Raw genomic sequence first — 25,339 nt, forward strand, 5'->3', positions numbered from 1 at the left:
CTTAAAGTCCATGTGTGTTTCACTTCATCACTTGTAACTATATTGAATGTAAACTACTACCATTAGACTGGAGAAGTACTACTTGGATGTTGCATCTACAACTACTTTTAGATATGTTTATTGCTTAAACCGTTCTGATATACTGCTTAAACACGTGGCTTGATTGCGATGTACTAACGCTTGGACTGCCCTAGACATTTATGATCTCTCATGCTGTGTTATATACTAGATTGTAGTTAAATGCGGTTTGCCTGGGAGTCGACACCTGTGCACTGTATTTTTGTTATTGTTACTCTGAATGTTTTTTAGCCAGTTAGTTAAAGTTTGAGCTGAAGGAACAACACTGTATTTTTGTTATTGTTACTCTGAATGTTTTTCAACCAGTTAGTTAAAGTTTGAGCTGAAGGAATGCTTGTTGCGCACTTAAATTGCCAGTGACGCTCAGGCGTCTTCCTTATATATCTTTCTGCTGCAGAGTTCTCTGTAATGCTTATAGCATATTTAACTGACTAGTTAGCTACCATCGCTAACATTGTATTATATACGTTGCGCACTATACATTTTATCTCCCCAGCGTTTTATTCCTGACCTTAGAGTGCTGTACCACTTCCTTTTGACTACCTCCCCGCTTTTGGCGCCTTTTCTTAACAAAGTATATGCCTTTACCATAGAAGACTCCTTGTTAAAAAAGGGATCGCAATACATATATAGCAGCTTTTCTAGGCAGCATCACTCTGTGGTAGTCGCATCTAATATTGTGCGCCTTATATACCACTACCCTCAATATTCCCTCCTAGTCTAACTCCTCTACCAGAACTTTCATTTATCCCTCCTAGACCACCGCACGCTGAGTACATTTCCTGACATTTTACAAGGGTAATCTAAAGCCTAACGCTGTCCTAGCGCACACTAATTCACCTTTGTACTGTATCTGTTAGTCTCAGGTGTGCCACGCATTCTGGGGACAAGCACTCGCTGACCCTACTTATTTTACTAACTGCATTTCCCAGTTTAGTACAGGGGTATCAGTACATCAGCGCACAACAATTTATCTATTTACAGGATCTGATAGCTTAACTGCGCTAAACATCCTGGGGATAAGCACTGGCAGACCCCATTAGATTTACTAATTGTAACTACAGTTGGAGCCTATAGTTCCCGCCTCCCCAATAAAAAACAGCGTCGCTACTTCTAATTGTATTATAGAAACCATTATAAGCGAGCGCTTCCATGCCATGTTAATACCTCTGGCCTTGTAAAGTATCTACTTAATCAACCTCTCTCCATATATTCACCCACCAAACTAATTTTTTTTTTATTTCGAGTCCTCATTTCTATGACTAGAATTATATCTGCATTGCATTTCTTACCTTAGACTTTATTTTTACTGCATTTAACCTAATATTTTGTTATTTAGACTGCAATTTAACCTAATACTTTGTATGATTTTAATATACTTTCCCTATTTAATGACAGATTTACGAGCTTTTAACATACATTGACTATTTAGTAACAGATATGCTAGCTAGACTATAAGTATAAATCCAAATGTGAGTAATTGTTTACTTGTTAGACACTAGCTTGCTATGTTTTAATAATTGCTCTCCTATAATTGTCTCTGTTTTACCTCACTATCTTCCTCTCTCTCCCAAAGATTTCAAATATTTGCCTTTCTGGAACCTGCATCCTCCTTCACAAGTGTCTCTTCCCTGCTGGAAAGCCTGAAATTGTGTCCACCAAGCCCCAATACTCTATACATCGAGTAACAACTATACAAAGACTATAAAAGTATGTTACCTGTATATGTATAATCCAAACCTTCTGGCCCTAGAATTCTGGTCTAGCTACCTGCCCAGGACTAGCAGCAGCCAATACCCTAATCTTATTTGGAGGCCCTTCTAAACCCTTATTTACAAGCTCCCATAGCCACCCTTGTTAGTTCTAAATCCACCAGCCTTAATACTGTTTCTGTTCACTACTACTGTCCTCCTTTCACCCCTTCCTACCTGGATAACTCTGATTTGATCTATTGGACACTAGGTGGCACCCTCTAACTTTGCTTGACTCCTTTTAGCTGCTCTTTAACTCTCCTGTACCCTTCCTCTGATACCTGGACCTCCGAGCTCACAATCTGCTCTTCTATTTCCCTCCCTGGCCTCTTACTGACATCTCTCCTTACTTTTACTCTGCTGATACACAGTCTGACCACTCACCACTCGCCTTACTTCCACTGTATTGCCTCTTCCATACCTGTAACAAGCTTACCTTCTGGTTCTCCATCTTTACTGATTGTTTTCTGTGCACTACTACTCTTTTTGTGTCTTCCCGCTCCCTCCCTGCCCCCAAATCCCACCCCCCTAGCACCTCTACATTTATCTCTACATAACCACTCCCTCATCCTACCAATCACAACAGCTTCCTGTCCCCACCCTCCATAACTAGTCCCTCCCTCCTACTCCTTAGACCACATCCTGTCAAGTCACTCTCACATATCCAACCAAACTATGCCTATCCTACATCACCCCACCCTACTACTAACACTCTTAACTACCCTTACCACTACCTATCTCTCAACCTCCTATGAACAAAGCCTACCCACAACTCTTACTATCCCATGGAAAGACACCCTAACTACTCCCCCACCTACACTCATTAACAATCTTAATATCATCTATAAAACCTCTTATCTTCTACCTAAATATCACCGTCTTACTCACACCAAATATTGTATTCATAACCCCAAAAAACGTGACATTTACCAGTACAAACCATCACAATTCTATAACCTTTTACTAATTAGCTCACTAATACATGGAGATATACACCCCAACCCAGGCCCTGACCTATCTCCAGTACTAAACAACTGCCATCTAGCTAATCCAAAGCCAACCCCAACTACAAAACCTCCCAAATCACTCTCAATTGCCCAACTTAATATACGTAGCATCTGCAATAAAATACCACAAATACATGCTTTACTTGAAGTCCAACAGTTCGACATCCTCTGTCTAACTGAAACATGGCTAAAACCTACAATAAAAGACAACGAAATTCTTCCCCCTGGCTACAACATCCTCAGACAGGACCGCTTAAACAAAAAAGGAGGTGGAGTAGCTATACTCTACAAAACAGGCCTGCACCTAACCATAATAAATCATACCCTATTAGCTGGCACAAATGCTGAATTAATTATCACAAAACTCCAAATTAATCCTCACAAAAATATAAATATCATCTGTACCTATATACCTCCGGGAAAAAATCCCACTATATTAGAAGACCTGCTAAACTGGCTTTCTCTAAATCTCCTCCAAGAAACAATACTTTTAGGAGACTTGAATATTGACTGGAACTCATGTGTACATACTAATCCATCTACTCTTATTAACCTGCATGGCTTTACTCAACACATAAACACCCCTACAAGAGCAAACAAGCATAGTAACAAAGAAGTAGTACTTGATTGGATCTTAACAAACAGTCCCCAGCAAAAATATACAACAGGCACCCTCCCAGATGACCTTAGTGATCACTCCTAACTTATATCATCAGGCATAAAACTAATCTTTCCATCCCAACCCAAGTTCGATCAACCCGTTGTAAAAAGCATTTTGACCCCAATCTGTTTCAAAATGAACTTATGCAAGTCAACTGGTCACCTCTTAAAACACTCCCAATAGATGAAGCAGTTAACCACTTCAATAATACCTTTCTCACCATCCTTGAACACCATGCCCCACTGCGTTCCATACGTATAAAATCTAAAACAGCACCATGGCTCTCTAACAAAACTAGGCAACTAATTCTTAAAAGAAACAAAGCCTGGAACACATGGCGAACCACTAAAAATATAACTGACCATCTTTCATTTAAACAAAAAAGAAATATGACTAAACAAGCTATCCTAAATGATAAAAAAAATTTCTACACTCAATTACAAAAATCTTCCCTCCACCAACCAAATAAATTTTGGTCTGCTATTAATACTCTTCTATCCCCAGGTAAACCAGCCACACCTACTCCACAAGGCTCTAATACCAACTCCCCCTCAGAAATAGCTAATGCCTTTAACACCTTCTTTACTTCAGCCATTCTAAAGCTAGCTGAACAACAAATCCCTGACATCTCCAAACTTACTAAGCCTAGCTCCACCCTCCTCCATTTCACCTCCAACCCATATCTACCTCCTACATTTTGTCCTTACTTCAAAACTTAAGCCAACAACCCCTTCAGCAGATAAATTACCTGCAGAATACCTCCAACTAGGTGCCAAAGCAATAGCGTACCCCATCTCTCTACTAATTAATAGGACTGTAAAAGAATGTACTATCCCTTCTGTCTGGAAAATCTCCTACATCATCCCTCTTTTCAAAGGCGGTGACTCTTTAGAGTATTCTAACTACCGCCCCATAGCATTGCTATCTCCTCTTGCAAAATTATGGAGAAATGTATTCACAAACAGTTACTTAATCACCTGTTAAACAACAATCTCCTAGCTAACTGCCAACATGGGTTTAGCCCATACCACAGTACTACCACGCCCTACTATCCTTCATTGACTCTATCAACATAAATCGCAACAATAACACTACTTCTTCTGCATTCTTTGTAGACCTGTCTAAAGCCTTCGATATGGTTAATCATCAACTTCTCCTACAACGCTTACATTCCCTCTCCCTTGACAATCAAGCCTTAAGCTGGTTCACATCCTATCTTGAAAAACGCAAACAGGCAGTTCTCTGGGACAACCATCTCTAATCTTCTCCCCACCTCTATAGGAGTTCCTCAGGGCTCCATCTTAGGTCCTCTTCTGTTTTCCATTTTTATTAACGATCTACATCTAGCCACTCCTCTATCTACGTGTATTCAATATGCTGATGACACAACAATCATTTGCTCTGCCTCAACCCAGACTGAACTTCACTCACTAACACAGCACACCTTCACCACCATTGAGCAATGGTTCTCTAACCACTGTCTCCTACTTAACCCCAAAAAAACCAAACTTCTGCTCTTTCTGCCCACTCACCTATCACCCTCCATTGATTTCACACTTACATCAAACAATGGCACTCTTATCACTCCTGACCAAACCACGAAACTCTTGGGTATTACTATTGACAACCAACTAAAATTTGACTGTCATATCAACTCCACTATAAAAACAACTAACAGGAAACTTGGTTCACTCTATAGAATCAAACCTTTCCTAACCCCTGAGGCTAGATCTACTATAGCTAGAACCCACTTAATATCAACCCTTTTATATGCTTCTTCTATATACACTAATCTGTCTAAGTCCAACCTTAATAAACTAACTGCATCCTACAACAATATCGCCAGATTTGCCACTGCATCCCCATACAGAACTCACCATTGCTTGAATCTCATAAAACTAGGGTGGCTGGAACTACCCCATCTCATCCAATACTATCAACTCACTATTGCCCACAAAGTCCTCTACCACCCTGAAAACACACCAATGCTCTCTACCCACATAAAGCCCTATCACAACATGAGGAAGCTACGTTCCTGTAACAAAACTCTTGTAAAAACCTCTAGAGCTAATAATGTAGCAGGTGACTCCATATTTTCTAACTCAATTGGCAAAATATGGAATCTACTACCACCAGATCTTACATCCCTGACTTCTATTCCACTATTTAAAACCAATCTAAAACTCTTCCTAACTAACCACTGGCTTTGCTCTTGCAATAACCCTGGGTAACCTTGCTCTCTTCCTTTCCTTCCCTCCCTTCCTCTCACATGCTTTTCCTTTCCTCTCTTCCTTTAAAAGGTTTCTGGCTATAGCTCATTAGTTATATAAAACTATAGATTTTGTTACTTATGACTATATTAATAACTTTTATAACCTAGTAAAGTATCTATTATTGACTCATGCTATTGACTCACACTGTACTCAGACACTTAGATAGCCTCTAATGAAGTTTATGAAAATGGTTTTACTGTATAACTTGTATATTCTTAGCTTGTTAAGTATTAGATAGTGGAGCTTTTCTCCTCGGGCCTCCACTGAAAATGGACATGTATCCAGTTGGACTAGCCCGGTTAACAAATGTAAAATAAAAATAAATAAAATAAAAATGTATGCATCTTTCCAAGATTTTAGCTAATGGAGAAAGTAAGGCTATGGGTCGAAAGTTAGCAAGCTCGATAGAATTACCACCCTTGTGAAGAGGAATGGTATGTGAGACTTTCCAGAGGGTTGGAATAAAGCCTTCAGTTATGGTTCGATTAACTAAGATGGAGACTGGAAGGGCAATTGCTTTGGCCGCAATTTGAAGGTATTCAGCTGGGAGGAGATCAGCTGAGGGGGTACAAGGTTTGAGTTTTGTAAGAAGAGTAAAGATAAGATCAGTTGAAACTGGTTGCAGTGTGAAAGGGGGGATTTTTGTTGAGGCTATAAGGTGTTGGAGTAAACTGTGGAGATAAATTTGAAGCAAGAGAGGTGACAGTGTCTGAGAAAAATTTGTTGAAAGTTTCAGCGATTTGGTTAGGTGTGCTATGATAAGCTATTGGTGTGTCATTAGTTTTAATAATTTCGATAACAAGGCTTTATTTCCCATGTATTTATATACACATACTTGATGTGACTTTGGGTATATGATGTGATGTTTTTGTCTTTTGGTATAGATGAACCTTGATTTGATCATACAAGGATTAATAGAAGATTAATTGATTTCTGGTCCATTGATTGAATCTATAATGTGATTAATCAAGATTTAAAAATAATAATATACATTATTCTAATGCTGATTATACATTCTTTCCTTTTTTCTACCCTCTCCTTCCCCTTCCTTTCCCTTTATCTTCTTTCCTTTTTCCTCCCTTCCTTTCCTTCCTTCCTTCCCTTCCCTCCCCCTTCTCCCCCCCCCTCCCTTCTCACCTTTCCTTCCATCTTTCCTCCTCATTCATTATTGTTCCTTTCCATGCTTCCTTTCCCCTCCTTGTTTTAGACTGGGATCTCACATTGGATTTCCTTAGTTTTGTTGACTTTGGGTATAATAATAGTTAATACTTCATACATGCTTGATATAAGTATCATGGAATATTAGTTATCCACAAGATATGTGTCATTGCTCTTACTATGTAAACTTATAAAATTGACAAATGAGATCTATAAGATTGAGGTTTCTAGGACCGATAATGTTCTAATATGAAAAGTATCCAAATGATAAATTGTTTTGTGATATATTTATATTTATATTTACATGGGAAACATGATATCAAATTTGAAGATGGCTTGTAGCACTTTATTTTAACATGATTTTTATAAATGGTGTATATAACTTTAATTTTAACTCAAAGTGGATTTAATTGATTTTACCCACCAAATTATCTGTTAATTGGGATGTGCTTTATAGTATAAAATGAGAGCATTTGCCTTAGTTAAATGTAACCTGATGAAGCGCACTTGCTTGTTCTGTTCCAAATAAAATTATTTTTTATACATCGTGGTGGTTCCGGTGATTTGTTGGAATATTCTACTTTATTTTTTCGCTGGTACCTTTGGATGGTCGAGCTGGGTTTGCTGCTACTGGTTTTGGTCTCTTTGCTTCTGTTCCTGGCTAGCCGACACGCGATGGAAACACCGAATATAGAGCTTGACTATGTCCCTGGCAATACTGGTGATGTTGCTAATTGGAATGAGTTGTTTCATCAACGAGAGAACTCCTTATTGAACTATGAGAACAAAGGTAGTACTCCATTGACAATGAATACCAATACCGAAAACATACAAGAGTTTTATGTGGCACTAAGGAGCCTGGAGAACGATCTCTATAAGCTTCATAGGCTTATATGGCAGAGGAAGCACTTGGAAGCGTGCTTGCACTTCAAAGTCATTCCACGAGGCATGCGCGTCCTCTGCATGCCGAGCTATGGAGAGACACATCCGGAGCTGCTACGGAGATGGCAGCAGCTCAACCTGGACCTTGGTAATAACTACATAAGATTACTCATTGAGTACTTCCAGCCTATAGAGAATGAACTCATCAATAAGGTTGAAGGTGAGCACAAGAATTTGACTACACAATTTAAAAGTGAATTCTGCATGATTAGATTGAATAATATGCTGAAGCAACTAACCTTTTATAGTAATAAACTGGAGCAAATTAAACTAAAAAAACTTAAACGGGACTGTGGCGATTTTCAATCTGGCCATATCTTTTATAGGTTTAATGAGTAGCTTCAGGTGTGAACAATGAACAGACTAATGTAGTTTCAGAAGATGCAACTAGTATGACTAACCAAACTGAGTTGAATGATAACCCACATAATAGCAGTACTTCTACCTTGTCTCAACCTGAAGTAGACGTTACTTTGTCGAATTCCTCCATACCATGTAATCAACAGGGCTGAATTTAGTAACCGGAGGAGCCAGACCTAAAGGTGGTGTGCATCCACTGATTAATGCCTCTAAAACAATGACTGCTTTAAACTCCCCGCCAACAAGCAGGGGAAGAGGCAAAAGAAAGATGTCGGGCGAGAATTGGGAACACAGAAAGAAGAAGTTTTTAATACTTTATTTTTCAACATGTCATCTCGATCATTAACGGAAACTGATTGTTCAGTGCTAAACAGGGGGCTTTCCTTCATTCCATCTAGAGGGAGTGAACTTTCGGACACACTTATCATGCTCCGTAAATTCACAAGAAAAGTGGCCCTTAAACTCCTATACAAAGACTCTAACGATGGAACTCATGGTTATAATGATATAGTGATGAAAAGGAGGAGTACTTTTGTGCCTACCTTACCAGGCTCCATTGAATGTTTCCAACGAGCCTGTGAGCATGACTTTTACACTTATTTCAGAGAGAAGCGACACAGGAAACTTTATGTGAATTTAAATGAAGCACAGAAACACAGCTTGGACTCTCTATGTAATGATGACAGTCTGGTATTTAGACCAGCTGATAAAGGGGGGGGTTGTAGTAATGGATTCCAACTTTTATAATAATTTAATGAATGAGATGTTGGATGATGATGTTGCTTATACATTAATTAGTAAAAGAGAAGTCGCACTGACTATTAGGAATGTGCATGATACTTTCTATGACCTCCTAATGTCCAGATGCATTGACAAGCGGCTCTATGAATTTCTTGATATTGAGGCCCCATTGATTCCTATAATTAAAGGGCTGCCCAAAGTACACAAAGGGGTATCACCCCTTTCTATGCGACCAATAGTATCTGGAAAACTCTGGGTAACCGAGAATGCCTCGCAATATATACAATCCAAGATAGGTCCGTTGATGGAAATGATACCTACCATATTGAAAAACTCATTAAAACTATTAGAAGATCTTAAAGATGGTTCCCTGCTAAGTAAGGTGAACTCTGATACCATAATGGTCACCCTAGATATAAAGAGTTTATTTACGAGTATACCCAATGAGTTTGGTATAGAGGCTGTTAGGGGCTGTCTAAATGAATGTGGTAACATCAGCAATGATGATCAGTTGGTCATCTGTACCTTATTGGATCTGATATTAAACAACAACATTTTTATGTTTCAAGACAAGCTATATAGACAAACATGGGGGGTAGCCATGGGCACCCCCTGTGCTAATGCCTATGCGAACATAGCAGTCCACCAATGGGAGAAGTCATATGTTTTTAATGATGAGATTTTTGTTGCCAATGCAATTTTCTATAGGAGATTCGTATATGATATCCTCCTTTTTTGGAATGGCAGTGCTGAGTCTCTGCACGATTTCATTAAATATTTGGGGACAACCACCTCCTTTCTCAGCTTTACCTATGAGCTTTCTTCCACCAGTGTCAATTATCTTGATGTGGTTATAACTAAAAATAATATGAATGGATTTACCACTTCTTTGTATAGAAAGCCATGTTGGAAGAATGGCATACTCCACTATGAGAGCATGCACCCGAGGCATGTTTTCCCTAATGTGGTAAAGAACCAGATGTCTAGGGTAGCCAGGCTATGCAATAATGATATGGAGAAAAATTGTCTCTTAGATTTTCAAGCAAGAGGTTTCATTAATAGGGGATATCCTACTCATCTAATTGAGACCTTTAGAAATAATGATGCATCTGCTCCTGAATCTCGTCCTAGAGAATTTTCTTGTAGACATCATAATAGACCCCGTATGGGCATGGTACAATATGACCTTAAATATACCAATGATGTCAAATACATAAAAGACATTTTAAACAAGAATTGGAAACTACTTAGTATGAATAAGGACATGATGAATATAGTAGGTAAACATCCCAGTTTTAGGTATAGTAACTGTCTCAACTTGAAAAGAATATTATGCAAGGAGAAAGTGTTGCATGCACCATCTGATCTAAGAGTAAAATTCAAACAAGGAACTTTTCCTTGTAAGAAATGCTGTATTTGTAAGCATGTTGCAATAGAACAGAAATATGAGAATATGGAGCTTGGTATCAAGTTTTCTCCGAACTTCTATGCGACATGCGATACCAACAATGTAATTTATCTGGCCACATGTCTAGGATGTGATGCATATTATGTAGGCATGACGACACGTAGACTCAAAGATCGAGTCTACAACCATATTTATGACATACGAAAAATTAATACAAACAACGTTTTAGCCAGACACTGTCAGTCACATCCATCCCATACCTTTAGTTTCAGGGTCTTACAGATTTTACATCCGAGTAGGAGGGAAAGTAATACAACAGGAACTCTGGAGCTATATGAGCTGAGGTGGATTTTGACACTCAGGGCACATCTAGAACCTGGCTTAAATACAGCCCTTAGTATCAGACCTGCACTTACATAGATAAGCTATTGGTGTGTCATTAGTTTTAATAATTTCGATAACAAGGCTTTATTTCCCATGTATTTATATACACATACTTGATGTGACTTTGGGTATATGATGTGATGTTTTTGTCTTTTGGTATAGATGAACCTTGATTTGATCATACAAGGATTAATAGAAGATTAATTGATTTCTGGTCCATTGATTGAATCTATAATGTGATTAATCAAGATTTAAAAATAATAATATACATTATTCTAATGCTGATTATACATTCTTTCCTTTTTTCTACCCTCTCCTTCCCCTCCCCCTTTTTTTTTCCCCCCTCCCTCCCCCCCCCTTCCTCCTCCTCCTTCCCCCTCCTCCCTCCCTCCTTCCTTTCCCTTTATCTTCTTTCCTTTTTCCTCCCTTCCTTTTCCTTCCTTCCTTCCTCCCCTCCCCTCCCCTCCCTCCCCCTTCCCCTTCTCCCCCTCCCCCTCCTCTCACCTTTCCTTCCATCTTTCCTCCTCATTCATTATTGTTCCTTTCCATGCTTCCTTTCCTCCTTGTTTTAGACTGGGATCTCACATTGGATTTCCTTAGTTTTGTTGACTTTGGGTATAATAATAGTTAATACTTCATACACGCTTGATATAAGTATCATGGAATATTAGTTATCCACAAGATATGTGTCATTGCTCTTACTATGTAAACTTATAAAATTGACAAATGAGATCTATAAGATTGAGGTTTCTAGGACCGATAATGTTCTAATATGAAAAGTATCCAAATGATAAATTGTTTTGTGATATATTTATATTTATATTTACATGGGAAACATGATATCAAATTTGAAGATGGCTTGTAGCACTTTATTTTAACATGATTTTTATAAATGGTGTATATAACTTTAATTTTAACTCAAAGTGGATTTAATTGATTTTACCCGCCAAATTATCTGTTAATTGGGATGTGCTTTATAGTATAAAATGAGAGCATTTGCCTTAGTTAAATGTAACCTGATGAAGCGCACTTGCTAGGTGCGTTAAAGCGCTTGTTCTGTTCCAAATAAAATTATTTTTTATACATCGTGGTGGTTCCGGTGATTTGTTGGAATATTAGGTGTGCTATGAGTGAGGTTAGAAGGAGTGGGTGTTTTAGAGTTGCCTGGATGTAGTAATTGATTGATACTTGTCCAGACTTTTTGAGGATTTTGGCGTTGGGTATGTTGGAATTTACAATAATAATTTCTTTTATCAAGGAATATAAGTTTCTTTGTTGCATTCCTAAGTTGTTTAAAGGTTTGGTGGTCAGCTGGGGTTTTAGTACTACGCCATTTGGCCCAGGTTTTATTTCTATGCAACATTTTTGTTTGGTTTCTTTTGTTAGCCAAGGAGCAGGCTTTGCTTTGGTTTTAATTAATCTAGTAGGGGCATGGAGGTTGAGTATTTGAAGGAATTTATTGTTAAAGTATGAGACTGCATTGTCTAGAGGCAAGTATTTTAGTGGAGCCCAATTACATGCTTTGAGTTCTAAGAGGAAGTTAGTTTGGTTGAAATTGCTTTTGTTCCTGGTAGTTCTAACTTGAGTATTATTGGAGATGGGGGTTTTGTTTTTGGTGCTAAAAGTGATTAAATGGTCACTGATATTATCAGGTAGTGTGCCTGTAGTATAAATCATAGAGCTGTTATTGACTAGAATCCAGTCAAGGATGCTTTGTTTGGAGCTGGTTTTGTTAATTCGAGTGGGGACAGTAATGGTTTGATTAAATCCATAGAGGTTTATGTGAGAAGTGGGTTTTTTGGAGATGCAGGAATTCCAATCAATATTAAAGTCACCTAGAAGTATAGTTTCTTGAGGGAAGGAGTTTGAGAGCCAGTGCAGTAGGTTTTCAAGGGTATTAATATTGTTACCTGGAGGAATATAACAGCAAATGATATAAATGGATTTGTTAATGTTAATTTGTAGTTTGGTGATTAAGATTTCACTATTGTTTTGTAAGGGTGGTTTTGTATCTAGTAGGGTAACCAGTAGTTCATTTTTGTATAGTATAGCAACACCTCCACCCTTTTTGGTGTGCTGGTCAAGTCTAAAGATGTTATATCCTGGAGGTAGTATATCATTATCCTTGGTATCTGTTTTTAGCCAAGTTTCAGTTAGACAAAGGATATCAAAGGAATATAGGTCAAGGAGGGCATGCATTTGTGTTGTCTTATTATTTAGGCTGCGAATATTTAGGTGGGCTATTTGGAGAGAGTTCTGATCCGGGCTATGAATTGTAGAATTAGTTTGATTTACTATGGGGAAGGTAGGTTGGTGATTCACTGGGCCGGGATTGGGATGAATGTCACCATGTAGGAATAATACTTTCTGGCGGCTATGTAGGCATTTGGACGGTTTGGAAGAGATTGAAAAAGCTTTCTTGTTTAGAAAATAATTGATATGAGTTGCTCTGTGGTAATGCGGCATGAAGTAGGAAGCTAATGAAGTTATATTGATGTGTGGTTGAGAGATATGGAGAGAGTATAAAGTAGTTTGTTTCAGTGCTAGTTGAGATTCAAATAAGTTTGTGTTTTCATAGAAGGTAAGGGAGTAAGCAAGGAGAAGAGTGTTTAGGAGTAGGAAGGAGGAGAGAAGAATGTTTTTTTTTGAGATGTGTGGGTTATACATAGTGGGAGAAAGTTTGTATAAAGAGACAGTAAATACATAGGTATAAGAAGGGGAGTGAAGGTGAGTAGTTGATTTAAAGGAGGGAGTTATTTAGAGGAAGAACAGATAAGAGTATCAGTGAGTGGGCGGAGTTGCAAAATTCCTTAAAGGGGTATGGCTATGGGTTGATGGAGTAGGGGGTGTGGCTATTGTGCTATAAGTCTAGGACCTCTGGGGGTGGGTGGGAATTGGGGGTAGGGTAGGGGAGCGGAGTGAGCCCGCAGAGGGCTTAACGGAGCAGGTAGAGCAAAGGAGAAGAAGAGCCAGAAGCTGAAAAAGGAAAAACAATCAGCCAGTGTGTTTGGGATCACTCCCAGGGTCAAGTAAGCTATCGTAGAGAAGGAAAGTAGTATGATGTAAATAAGGCAGAACAGAGAGACTTGGAGATTAAGCAGCTAAGACAGTGTTAAAGTATTGGAGAGATAATGAATTACTAGATTCGGGTCAAAGTGGGGAGGGCTATTGGGTAAGTAGGGAAGACTAGCTGTAGTACAAGAGACTGGGTAGGAAAACGTCCCTTAAAATTAGAGGGTTTGGGAGAGCAGGGGTCAGTAGAAAGCCTCAGATGGGAATAATAACACTACGAAGGAGTAGTTACAAGAACCTAGCTTAGGAAGTTTCTCTATGTAGGGGAATAGGGAAACAATAGAATCCTATACTGCCATCTAGTGGCCTTGGATAGGAATTACTACTCTAGATTGAAAAGGTACTAGGAAAGCAGGCACAGGTTAACAAGGTGGGCAGGAGAAAAATAAGAAAGATAGGACTGTGGCACGCTGCTGGCAGACTCTAGGCAGAGCCCTACCCTAGGACAATAAACCAGAGTCCAGTGGCTCAATAAAATTCATTAAGTAGACAGGAGCAATAGACAGGACATACATGCAGCAGTCCTTAGGGAGGGTGCTGTAGAGGGTTCCGTGAAGGAACTGGTATTCCACTTTAGCTTGAGGAGCTTCCAAGGAGGGTAGTCCGCTAGGCAGGTGGTCGCAACTCTCTCTCACACAGCAACACACACACACACACACACACACACACACACACACACACACACACACACACACACTCATAGTAACAGAACGACTAATTTAAATTACATACAAACACATACCCGCACACACTTTCTCTCGCATACAGAAATGAACGGCTTAACTTACACATAGACTGACACTTATACTTACCTTGTTTTGAATCTGAACGGCCACATGTGCATGCATGATGACCTTAACCCCTCTCTTCACTGAACTAACTTAATTTCCACGCGTGACGGCAGAATATATATATATATTTTTTTTACTTGTTGCAGCCAGCCTGATGCTATAAAAGTGGGAAGGTGCTTCCCCCTTCCCTTCGCCCTATGGTTTTGTTATTTTGCGATCTTCTTGGTGCCCTTCACTCAGAGACACAGTGCCGATATGATTGCAAAATAACAAAAGTACATTAATTAAAATAAATAAATAATACATAAAATTCCGCCCCTTACGAGGCTGGTTGTACGGCACCCTAAGCGGTCACCTAGTTCACCTATGCCTAAGGCCGGCTGTGATCTGGACCAGACTGCTTTGTAAAAATCTGAATGTTCTCTCAGGCACAAAAATGCACGCTTGTGTTAAACACATTATAACAGGGTGATACTGTCATGTTGTGTCTGGCTGAACAGGCATTCCATTGATGCTGCAAATAAGATTACAGTAGTTGGAGAAAGACAGCCCTGGGGAAAGCTCATTGGCTAGAAAGTAGAACTGTGCAAGTAAGAGCCTGAGGCTATAGGGTCTTACAAGAGTTTGCATGAAGTGCAGGACTTTCCACAACTTCACCTTTGTCGAATGGATGCTTCACCCTTACTAAAAACTGGTGTTGTAGTCTGAAGCAACGTTTTTGCATAGCAGTCACACAATCTGATATTGTTAGCTGATCTACTTGGGGGTTCACTGGAAATGGATACAAGTTATTATGCAACTGGAGGTAGCGTGAGTAGTGCAGAAACTGATGGAGAATGTAATGATTTGACAAACACTCCTCCACCTAAAAAGAAAGCAAAGAAGTTGTCACGGTATCATCAAGAATGGCAGACATAATTTTCCTGTTGTGAAAAAGGTCACGGCAATGTCTTCACAGCTCAATGCACATTGTGTAAGAAGGAGGTTTTGGTTGTTTATGGTGGCAAAGGTGACATAGTAAATCATAGCTGTTCAAAAAGTCATCAGAAAGCATAGACTGCTGCAAACACTGCTGCCACTGACATTTTTTTTCAAGAAGAAGTCAACGACAGTAACAGGAAATGACAAGCAGGCAACGGCTGTAGAACTTGTGCATGTTTACCACACTGTACTTCATCACATTCCTACAATGCTGCTGACTGTGGCGCTAAACTGGACCACTTGTTATATCAAGACTCGGCTACTGCTAAAAAGCGTGTTGTTGCATGAAAGCAGAAGCAGTGGTAACTGATGTCCTTGGCCCAAAGTCAGTGGAGTCCATTATGAAAGACATTACTGGTGACAATTCTATTCGATAGTCTGTGTCAACTGATGCATCTAATCTCAAGAATAGAAAAATGTTTCCTGTCTGCATTCAATATTTTACTGTTGAAACTGGTTTAAGTAAAAAGCTTTGAGACTTTGTTGAGCTTAATGACGAGCATTCTACCTCTATTGCAGACGTGCTAGTTGTTGTTGGTCTTTCGGCCTCTCCCGGTTGGCTTGATATTGCATGCATGTCTTCTTATTCAGCTGATAATGCAAGTGTGAACTATGGTGCAAAGCAGTCTGTGTTTACTGGGCTGTTGAAAAGAAATAGTAATATTCTGAAGACAAACTGCAATGCTCATGTGATGCACAATGCCTTGAAAACAATTGATGAACTTGATTGTGATGTAGAAACAATGGTTATCAGCATTTACAGTCATTTCAGTGTATCTGCTAATAGGAGAGCCCAGTTGCAAAATTTTTTTGACTTTGTATGCTTAGAATATCATGAGTTGTTGAGTCATGTACCAACGAGATGGTTGTCTCTGGGTCCAGCTAGTGACAGATTACTTGATTCATGGCCTGCCATTGTGTTCTACTTTGCATCTCTCAGTGAAGACTGCCCAAAGAGAGTTTTGTATGCATCTGGGAATAGAAAATAATATGCATGACTGTGAAGCAGTAGAGACAAACATTAAAAAAGCATACTTATGTTTTGTCCAGAACATTTGCAATGTGTTTGAGGTGTCAGTCCAGAAAGTGGAGAGGGAAGATTTTACATTGCCTGTAATGCAGCAACTGAAAGCTAAAACTGAGTCATGCATAACTGATAAATTTTTTGGACACAGAGCACAAACTATACTTGAGAATGAGGACATGGAACCTCCTACAGTGTGTCTGCAACAAAGTTTTTGGCAGCTCGAGAAAGGTCTTTAGCATACCTGAACAAATGGTTTAATTTCTCAGATGGCAGCATTGCGTGTGTGATGCATCAAATATCTCTAAGTACAGAAGTAGCATTTCAGTCCTTTCAAAATGCAAGCACTGTTATGAGCTTGACAACAAAGGACATCGATTTAGAAGTGCTTTATGATGAGTTTTGTGCAGCAAGCCATGCTTTATCCAATATTGTTGCTAATTCAACTGCTACTGAATGCACTAAATGGAGGAATTTTTTGCAGGTGCCCGTGATCGTGCAGCTTTTCCAACGAACATGTTGAAGATTGTATCAGCCGCATTGTCATTACCAGGCAGCAATGCCTTCCCTGAGAGGGTGTTTTCTTTAATGAATGCAAAGTGGCGTTCAGACTGAAACAGGGCCACACTAGCACTAATCAAAGCAGAACTGCAAGCTTTCCTTAAATACAACATGAGCTGCAGTAATTTCTATCAGTTTGTTTTGAAAGATGGCAAACTGACTTCATCAGCAGCTGGCAGTGAAAAGTACAAATGGAAATGGATTGCTCAGGCTGAGCAGTCTGCTTCTTCCACGAGTACTTTAACAGCTCAGGGTCAGCCTGCTCTGGATTCACATGAGGTAGACGTTCAACTTCAATCAAAGTAATTAGTTCGTTCAACTGACATTGAATAACATTTGTATTGTATTGGCTATATCTTTTGCTTACACCTCGATGGTATTGCTTTATTGTTTTTTTGCTATTTTCCAACGTGAATGACTGTTAGCAATTTAGCAGTTAGACTAACTTTCTGTGTGGGCCGGCTACTTGAAAATAATAGTTTTGAGCTAAAAATTCTTGCATTCAAGTGTTGTTTTTTCTGGGCTCAAAATGCACTAAAACTCACCTACGCGTATCTGTTGGTTAAAAAATGTTTACGGGGGCTCAGTGCCCCTGGACACCCAGGGGGAGCCTGGGAGGGGAAGGGAAAGGGAGAGGAGGGGACGTGTCACGTGGGGCAAGGGGCAGGAAAAGAGGCGTCCTGGATTTTAATTGTGAAAAGTTGGCAACCCTAGACATAACATGTTTCTGGTTTAACCAGAATGCTCTGCTACTGTATACATAGTTCTGTGTGGTATCCCATACTGCACCATTTTGAGGGTATGGACATATGGTTAGGTGAAAGAAAATAAAATATCAAAAATATAGAACAGACTCCCTCTTTAAACAACAAAGTATAACTGCATCATCTACAAAATAGCTGCTAAAGAAATATCTTTACAGGCATATTAGCTTAGTATTGTATCACATGCTGTTAAAGAGTCTGAAACAATACAATGATATACTTTCAGTAGCACAAGGCCAAAGATGTATTGTTACTGCTGTCATTGAATAGTGAGAATATATTCAACTGTTCTTAACCTTTATCAACAGATAAAGTAGGTTAACATATTTGGTCATAAAGAATAGACAATAAAAAAGCATGTTTTACAGATAATGGAGATAGGCTAGCATATTTGTTCATTAAAATTAAACAATAAAAAGCACATGTAATAAATAATAAACAGTCCTTATAGTAGACATTTACCCATATTTGTTACCTGGGATACAGCATTGATTATCTTAAGCCTTTTTAACATTCAGTTGAGCAGTATAAATTCCAGGAGTATATAATGAGATAAGTAACACAATAGGAATGGGTCTATGTTAAATCATTGAACGCTTAAAAAAGCGAACAATGATTTATCAAACCCATGTAAGCGAAAGCTTACAATCTCGAATGCTTAGAACAGCGAAATCGCTGTTCCACAAAAAAAAAATAACATTTTAAAACATTACATAAAGTGGAGGGCTTTGCCACCCATACCCCCCTACTTAAATATACAACTCCGAGATCACACTACAGTCATGAAAATGGCAAAGTAACGGAAGTGACCAAGCATTTTCTGTCCCAGGGAAAGAATTCACTTATATGCTGTTTCGCTATTTTGTGCTTTCAAGTTCGATCAAGACGCAGTTGAAAGAATGAGTCTTTGATCATTTAATAGGAACCCTAAAAATCACACAACATAGCAGTAAATAGCAACATAAAATGTTTGAAAAATATCAAAATGGTAAAAAACAGAAATTGTTTCAAACACAGTCTATGTGGTATATGCAACATAAGCTGTAGTAGTAGCAGTTATCCTCTATGTACAGTGTTTGCACATTATATTTAAAGTCTTTTGAAAAAGACAACATATACTAATGGTAGACAGTTTGGACATGAGAAAATCAAAGCTACATTTCAAGTATTTTTAGGGTTGTAGGGTTGTATAGCTGAAAGAGACCCCCCCCCCCCAAAAAAAAAAACATTCCTGTTGGAAGAGTATAAAGTATATATATGAATGATTACTACTGTTAGACTTACCCAGGGATTCATAAATCTCATGTCTATGATCATGGCCAAGTCAAGACTGTTCACTGTGTGTGCGTGACTAGCCTGAGGTTCACTAACAATGCACGAGGATATGTACGTCTGCACAGTGAGCTCCATGATCTTGGTAGTAGAGATTAGAAGAGGAGCTGGCTCATGGATTTTGGTGGGGTAAAATAATGCAGGAGGGTAGGATTTTTTTTCAGGATTTGGTTAACTGCTTGCTTGTGGCACTATTCATTAGAATTAAAGGATGCGTTTTGCAAAGTTTGTAATTCTTGTTTTTACAGGATGGAAAGGGCTTAGATGTTTATGAAGTTGACAGGGGAGGGGCCTGATATTGTGAATAATGCCTTAATAGTTATAGTCTATATGGGGTGAATGAGGATGTTTTTGTGGAAAAAATCTTGTTTAGAAAAGAAATATAACTATGGAGAAATTGGGGAGGGAGAGAAGAAAAATTAATGAAGCTCCAAGAGTTACATCTGGGGTCGTCTATCTAAAGAGTGGTAGACAGTCAAAGTTAATCCTGACAGAGGAAAATACAGCACTTCAAAACTCCCCCATCAGCTTCAAACATACATTAGAAAACTCATATACTGTTGCTTAACTGTAAACTGGAATAGAATGTTCTAGGTTATAGCCCACAATGGCAGCTTGCAGTGACCCTTGACTTAAAATCTCTCAACCTCCCACTGGAGAAAAGGCCCACCACAAGGGATAGTCTCATACAAAAACATGTAAAAGAATCAAATGCTGGGATTAGGCCCAACATAAAGTACAGGTTCTGAAACCAATATACTAATAAGCAAATAATTAAACAAAGTTCAACAAGAAAAAGTTGCAAAAAATAAATAAATACATAAATCATTGCACTTCAAAAGGGACAAGAGCACGCATACCAGAAAATAATCTGATTTTATAAATCATAATAAAGAAAAAATTTTACTACATGTTTGCAGATGGAAAAGCTTCAACCCCATTTGCAAATAAACAACTGTTATGAACAGTATAATTAATAGACAGAAAACAAGCAATCTTATCTGTTAAAAAAAATCTTAGAAAAGTAAACAACAAATGGCATTATCTTTTAGAAAAATATCTTAAACTAATTCTAGGATCCTTATATGAAAATTACAGATTAGACTATCAGATAATATACTTTTCATTTCAAAATGTTTTACCATACTAGAAAACTGCCAGATTTGTAGATAAAAGAGATAAGTTAATATTAAACAGTGTTAACATTAATTTGTGATAATAAGAGACTAGAAAATCTGATTGTGATTTAATTGATACTTAATACACAGAGTGTAGCTTGACCTTGTCTTCTGATAAGACTCTAGAGGCATGCATCACAACTAAACCATTCTTTGACTCTTTGCTGCACTTTTAAAATAATAAAAGTGGTTAAGAAAGTAATTATAATGTATTTATTTGTGTGTGTGTGTGTGTGTGTGTGTGTGTGTGTGTGTGTGTGTGTGTGTGTGTGTGTGTGTGTGTGTGTGTGTGCGTTAAGTTGCCTAATTGATATAGCCATTTAGGTCTGCTTTCTGCATTGGCTGTTAATGTTTGTGCATTTTATTTATTTATTTTTATCCTTTTGTTTGAGTAAGTCTAATTTTTTTCTCTGCATTGATTAATCGGTTTGGCCTGGTGTCTTGGGGCATCCTGGAATTAAGCAATGGTTTGTTCCAGAAGCATAGCTGGTTAAACCAGTGCCCTGGGATGGTACTATGAATCAGCACCCCACTCCTCAGCTCTACAAGTGAAGTGAAGCCAGTACATGTAAGTGATACACTTGTTACAGTTAGATATACAACCCCCCTCCAGCTCTTCCAATGAAGAGCAAAAAACAACAAAAAAAAAAAAAAACAGACTTTCCTTTCACTGCCACACCAGCCAGGTGGCCACCTGCATGACAGCCCCCCCCCCCAGCCCCAGCCATTCAGGCATTGTTTCTGTGCCCTGCCCCCAGCTCTCCTTTAACATATTTTAGTTAAAAATAATAATTTCTTCTTCTTTTAAACTGTAGCAAAACATTGCTACAGTTTATACCCCACCTGTACAGAGTGCTACAGCACTTATGTTTACCAGTGTGTTCATAGGTGTGTACTAGGCTAATGGCCCTGGAGCCTTTACAAGGCTAGCCCAAAGCATTCCCTGGCATTGTGCCATCTGACATTAGTTCCCAGTACCCCTATCAATCAGGGACACTGGAGTGATTCCCAGGGTGAATTTTCTATTTCCCATCTACTCGTCATGATTTCTCTTGCATATGCAATGCTCTGCTTGACGTGTATGGGAAGTCTGTTCTGGAGCACGGGCAGCCTCTGGGTTACAAACCTGTCCCTCCAGCATGTTCTGTTGATTGGGGTAATGAGGTTGAGATCACTGGAGCATGTTTTATGGAGGGATTGGGGTTTCTTTAGATGTAGCATATTTAACATTGCTGGGTCAGACATGGCTTTGTAGGTTAAGCAGAGATAGCCTCTAAGTAGGTGATATGAGACAGAGTATAACTTGAGTTTTTGAGTCTGTGCACATAGGGCTTGTGCTTAAGTCCTAAGGTACTCTTAGTGAGGTATTTTTGTGGCCTTTCCAGTTGTAGGTGTCTAGTGATGTACATGCCAAATGGGGCGTTGCACTCTATAATAGGTCTAATGAGGGAAGAGTAGAGAGAGACTATAACCTCTTTCTTCCTGGATGCAAAACCCTTTGTAATGAGATGTGCTACACAGAAGGATTTTCTGACTGCAGTGGTAATATGGTTGCCAAAGGAGAGGTTGCTATCAACCTGTGTTCTCAAATCTCTTATTACACCTTCGGTGTTTAGTGGACTACCATTGATGTGGTAGTTCATGGGCACTGAGTTCTTTCCAAAGGGAATGATGATGCATTTTTTGGCATTGAGCTTAAGACCATGGTTCTGGCACCAGTCACTGGTCTCAGTGAGGCCTTTTTGTAGAATGTCTAAATCTCTTGGAGAGTCAATAATGGCTCATAGTTTGCAGTCATCAGCAAACTTGGTCAGCCAGAGTCCCTTTGTGTTGGCCAGGGAAGTAGATGCCAAACAGAAGAGGGCCCAAAACCAATCCTTGTGGGACACCACTCATGACTGGTCGGTAGTCAGACTTGGAGTCTGCTACTTTCACAGTGTGGGTTCTGTCAGTGAGCCAGTTTGCACCCACCTTGTGATGTAGGGGTTTATATCTAGTTTAGTGAGTCTATCTATGATCCCTGAGTGAGGAATGGTATCGAAGGCCTTGGCCAGATGGAGGCAGGCTGTATGAACTACCTTGCCTTCATCCACAGCTCTGGTGACAGACTCAAAGAAGTCTACAAGGTTGAGCAGGCATGATCTACCCTTCACAAATCCAAACTGTGTGGGGTCTAGAGTTTGGAGATTCCCAATGTCCCTGTTTATAAAGTCCATGATTATGCACTCCATAGCCTTACACAACAGACTTGTCAGGCTAATGGGGCAGTAGTTCCCATGTTCTATAGTCGCTCCCCCTTTGTGGAGTGAGATGACCATAGCAGTGCGCCATTCAGTAGGGACAAAGCCTGAAGTGAGGCTGTGATTGAACAGAGCACACGGTTGTGGTGCCATTTCATTTTGTAATTCATGTAGAACACAGCCAGGGATATTATCAGGTCCTATGGAAGCTGTATTCTTGGCCTTGGACAGCGTGGTTTTAACCTGTGCAGCAGTAATATTGGGTACATGGCATTCCTCTGGTATTGTGATTGGCCTTTAGAGGGTGAATGGGGGGGTGAAGTTTGCACTGAACCTGTCGGCCAGTATGTTGGCAATGTCGGTTGGCTTGGTATAGGAGTTAGCATTGTGCTGTAGCTCAGAGCAGATCTGCATATTGCCATATTGACTCTTGACATAACTACAGAAGCTTTGTGGTTGTCTTTGGTATCTGCTGCAATTTTGCTTTCGTAGCTGCTTTAGAGAATTTGATGAGGGATCTCAGTTTTTTGTTGAGGCTAGCAAGGGAGTTTTCCAGTCTTGGGATTTCACTTTTTTCTGCAACAGTTTCTTTCTTCTGTTGTAGAATTTGTTTATGGTAGGGGACCACCAGATTGGCTTCCTTATTTTGGAGATGAGGGTCTTGGTTCTGTTGGGTATAGCCTGTTCCATGCATTTGTGCACGTGTTCGTACAGTGCATAGGTGTATGATTCGGTGGTCATGCACTTATTTTCCATTTGCATAGGTGTCGTGAAGTTAGCCACTTCTGATTTTAGAAGGCCAGTTTGTTTTGGAGAAGTTTTTCACAGTGGTTACCTTTATGGGGGTATTGGTGGGATGTGGATATCCATGGTTATTAGCTTGTGGTCAGATCTGACCAGGGAGGAGTTAACTGATGGTGTAGAGCAATGGTTGCCCATGTTAGTAATAACAAGGTCAAGGATGCTGCTGCCCCTAGTGGGGGTATGAATGAGTTGGTCCAGGGCGTTGGAATTAATGAATTCCAGAAAACGTTGGGCAAGTGTGAGGTACTTGAGTAGTTTTCCCAGTTAATGGAGGGGTAATTGAAGTCGCCCAGTATGAGGGTGTTGGGTTGAACCTTAATATTTTCCAGTAACTGCTTCTCAGAGATTGGCTTGGGATTAGAGCTTATATTTCACTCCTGGTGATAGATGGAGCAAAGGGATATTATTTTCCATCCTTCCTAGTGATTACCAATCACTGGAAAGCCCTATAGTTGCATTAGTAAGCACCTGGAGCCATGCATTTGCACTTTCCAACTGTCTCTGTAGCTAGCTTGGTTGAAATGGGCATCCTGAGACAATGTAGTAATTTTCTCATGTTTACCGACAGCCAGCTGCTACTTAAACAAACTGACACATTATGTGAGAGATGCAGTTATTTAATGTTATTAGAGGCAAAAATCTCACATGAAGCAACTACAAGTAAAAAAAAGGTTGTCCATACCGGACAACACCACACCAAAACTATCACATGCAGATCAGGCCTATACAAGCTGAGACTCTTAAAAATAACCCACCTAAACCAAAAATGCCTCCTAATATTACCTAGGAAACAAGTAGCCTCAGCAACCTCAGAAACACACAATACAGGCAGCAAGCACACACCTTGAATCGTACATTAAAGAATCACAGTGTCTAATCTGAAAAGCCTATAAGGCAAACCTCCACACCAATCAGCATTCGTGTCATATGTGACTCCATTGTGAGACACATGGATGTACCATACACCAGGCTGTACAAGGATGGGGTCAAGTTAGTTGCCTACAAGGTGCCAGGATTCACCTCATCATGCTTGCACTAGAGTCCTTAAACCACAAATACACATATGATACGATCATAGTACATGTGGGTATAAATGACTTGAGACTCACCTCCATACCTTCCAACCATACCGGATTACTCATTTTTACCGGGTTTTGGGGTCCAAATGAAGGGGTGCCACGATTCCCAAATGGCACCCCTTCATTTCCAATTTTTTTTTTTTTTTTTCACACACACACAGAGCTGATGTTATCTTAGCAATGACGTTATTAGCTCCATCAGGGCTACCAGCCTGTCAAAATTGACTTCATGGAACTCACATCATGCACGCGCATTTCCAGCGGCCGCGCCTGTTCAATGCACAACTGTCAAGAGCAGGATGGGACTGCTGCTGGGATGCACTGAAGCTGAAACTCTGGATTTGAACTCGGGAAGATTACAAATGCATGGAAAGCTGGAAGGGATTCTGAGATTCAACTCTGAGCAACTTTCTGGATTTAACTTTTTGAGATTTCTGGAAACCTTTCGTGGAGATTTTATGTTACGTTGTGTGGAAGGAAGTGTGTGCTACTTTCTTGTGTGAAACTTTTCATCTTTTCAGTGTATGTACCACTGCACATTTAACACACCACACAGGTAGAAAGTTTGAAAAACATACTAGGATTAAAAAGTGACTGGATTGAATTATGCTTGTGCTATAGTAGTTCATCATTTGCTGGTCCTTATATATTTAGTGGATCCCATTAGCTGTTTTGTGGTATACATTCATTTGTGGTGTATTGATCTTATGTGTGTGTATATGCACACAGAGTGAATGAATAAACTTTATT

At 39.4% G+C, this 25,339-nt stretch overlaps 1 protein-coding gene across 1 annotated transcript in view; it reads right to left on the reverse strand.

The window, feature by feature from the left end:
• The window catches only part of LOC122807086 (mitogen-activated protein kinase 12-like), a 672,606-nt gene that overhangs the window by 390,056 nt on the left and 257,211 nt on the right, over positions 1 to 25,339 (reverse strand). The window lies entirely within an intron of this gene.

This window comes from Protopterus annectens, chromosome 7.part0, assembly GCF_019279795.1.
Source record: "Protopterus annectens isolate FY-2018-M chromosome 7.part0, PAN1.0, whole genome shotgun sequence".
Lineage (NCBI taxonomy): Eukaryota > Metazoa > Chordata > Ceratodontiformes > Protopteridae > Protopterus > Protopterus annectens.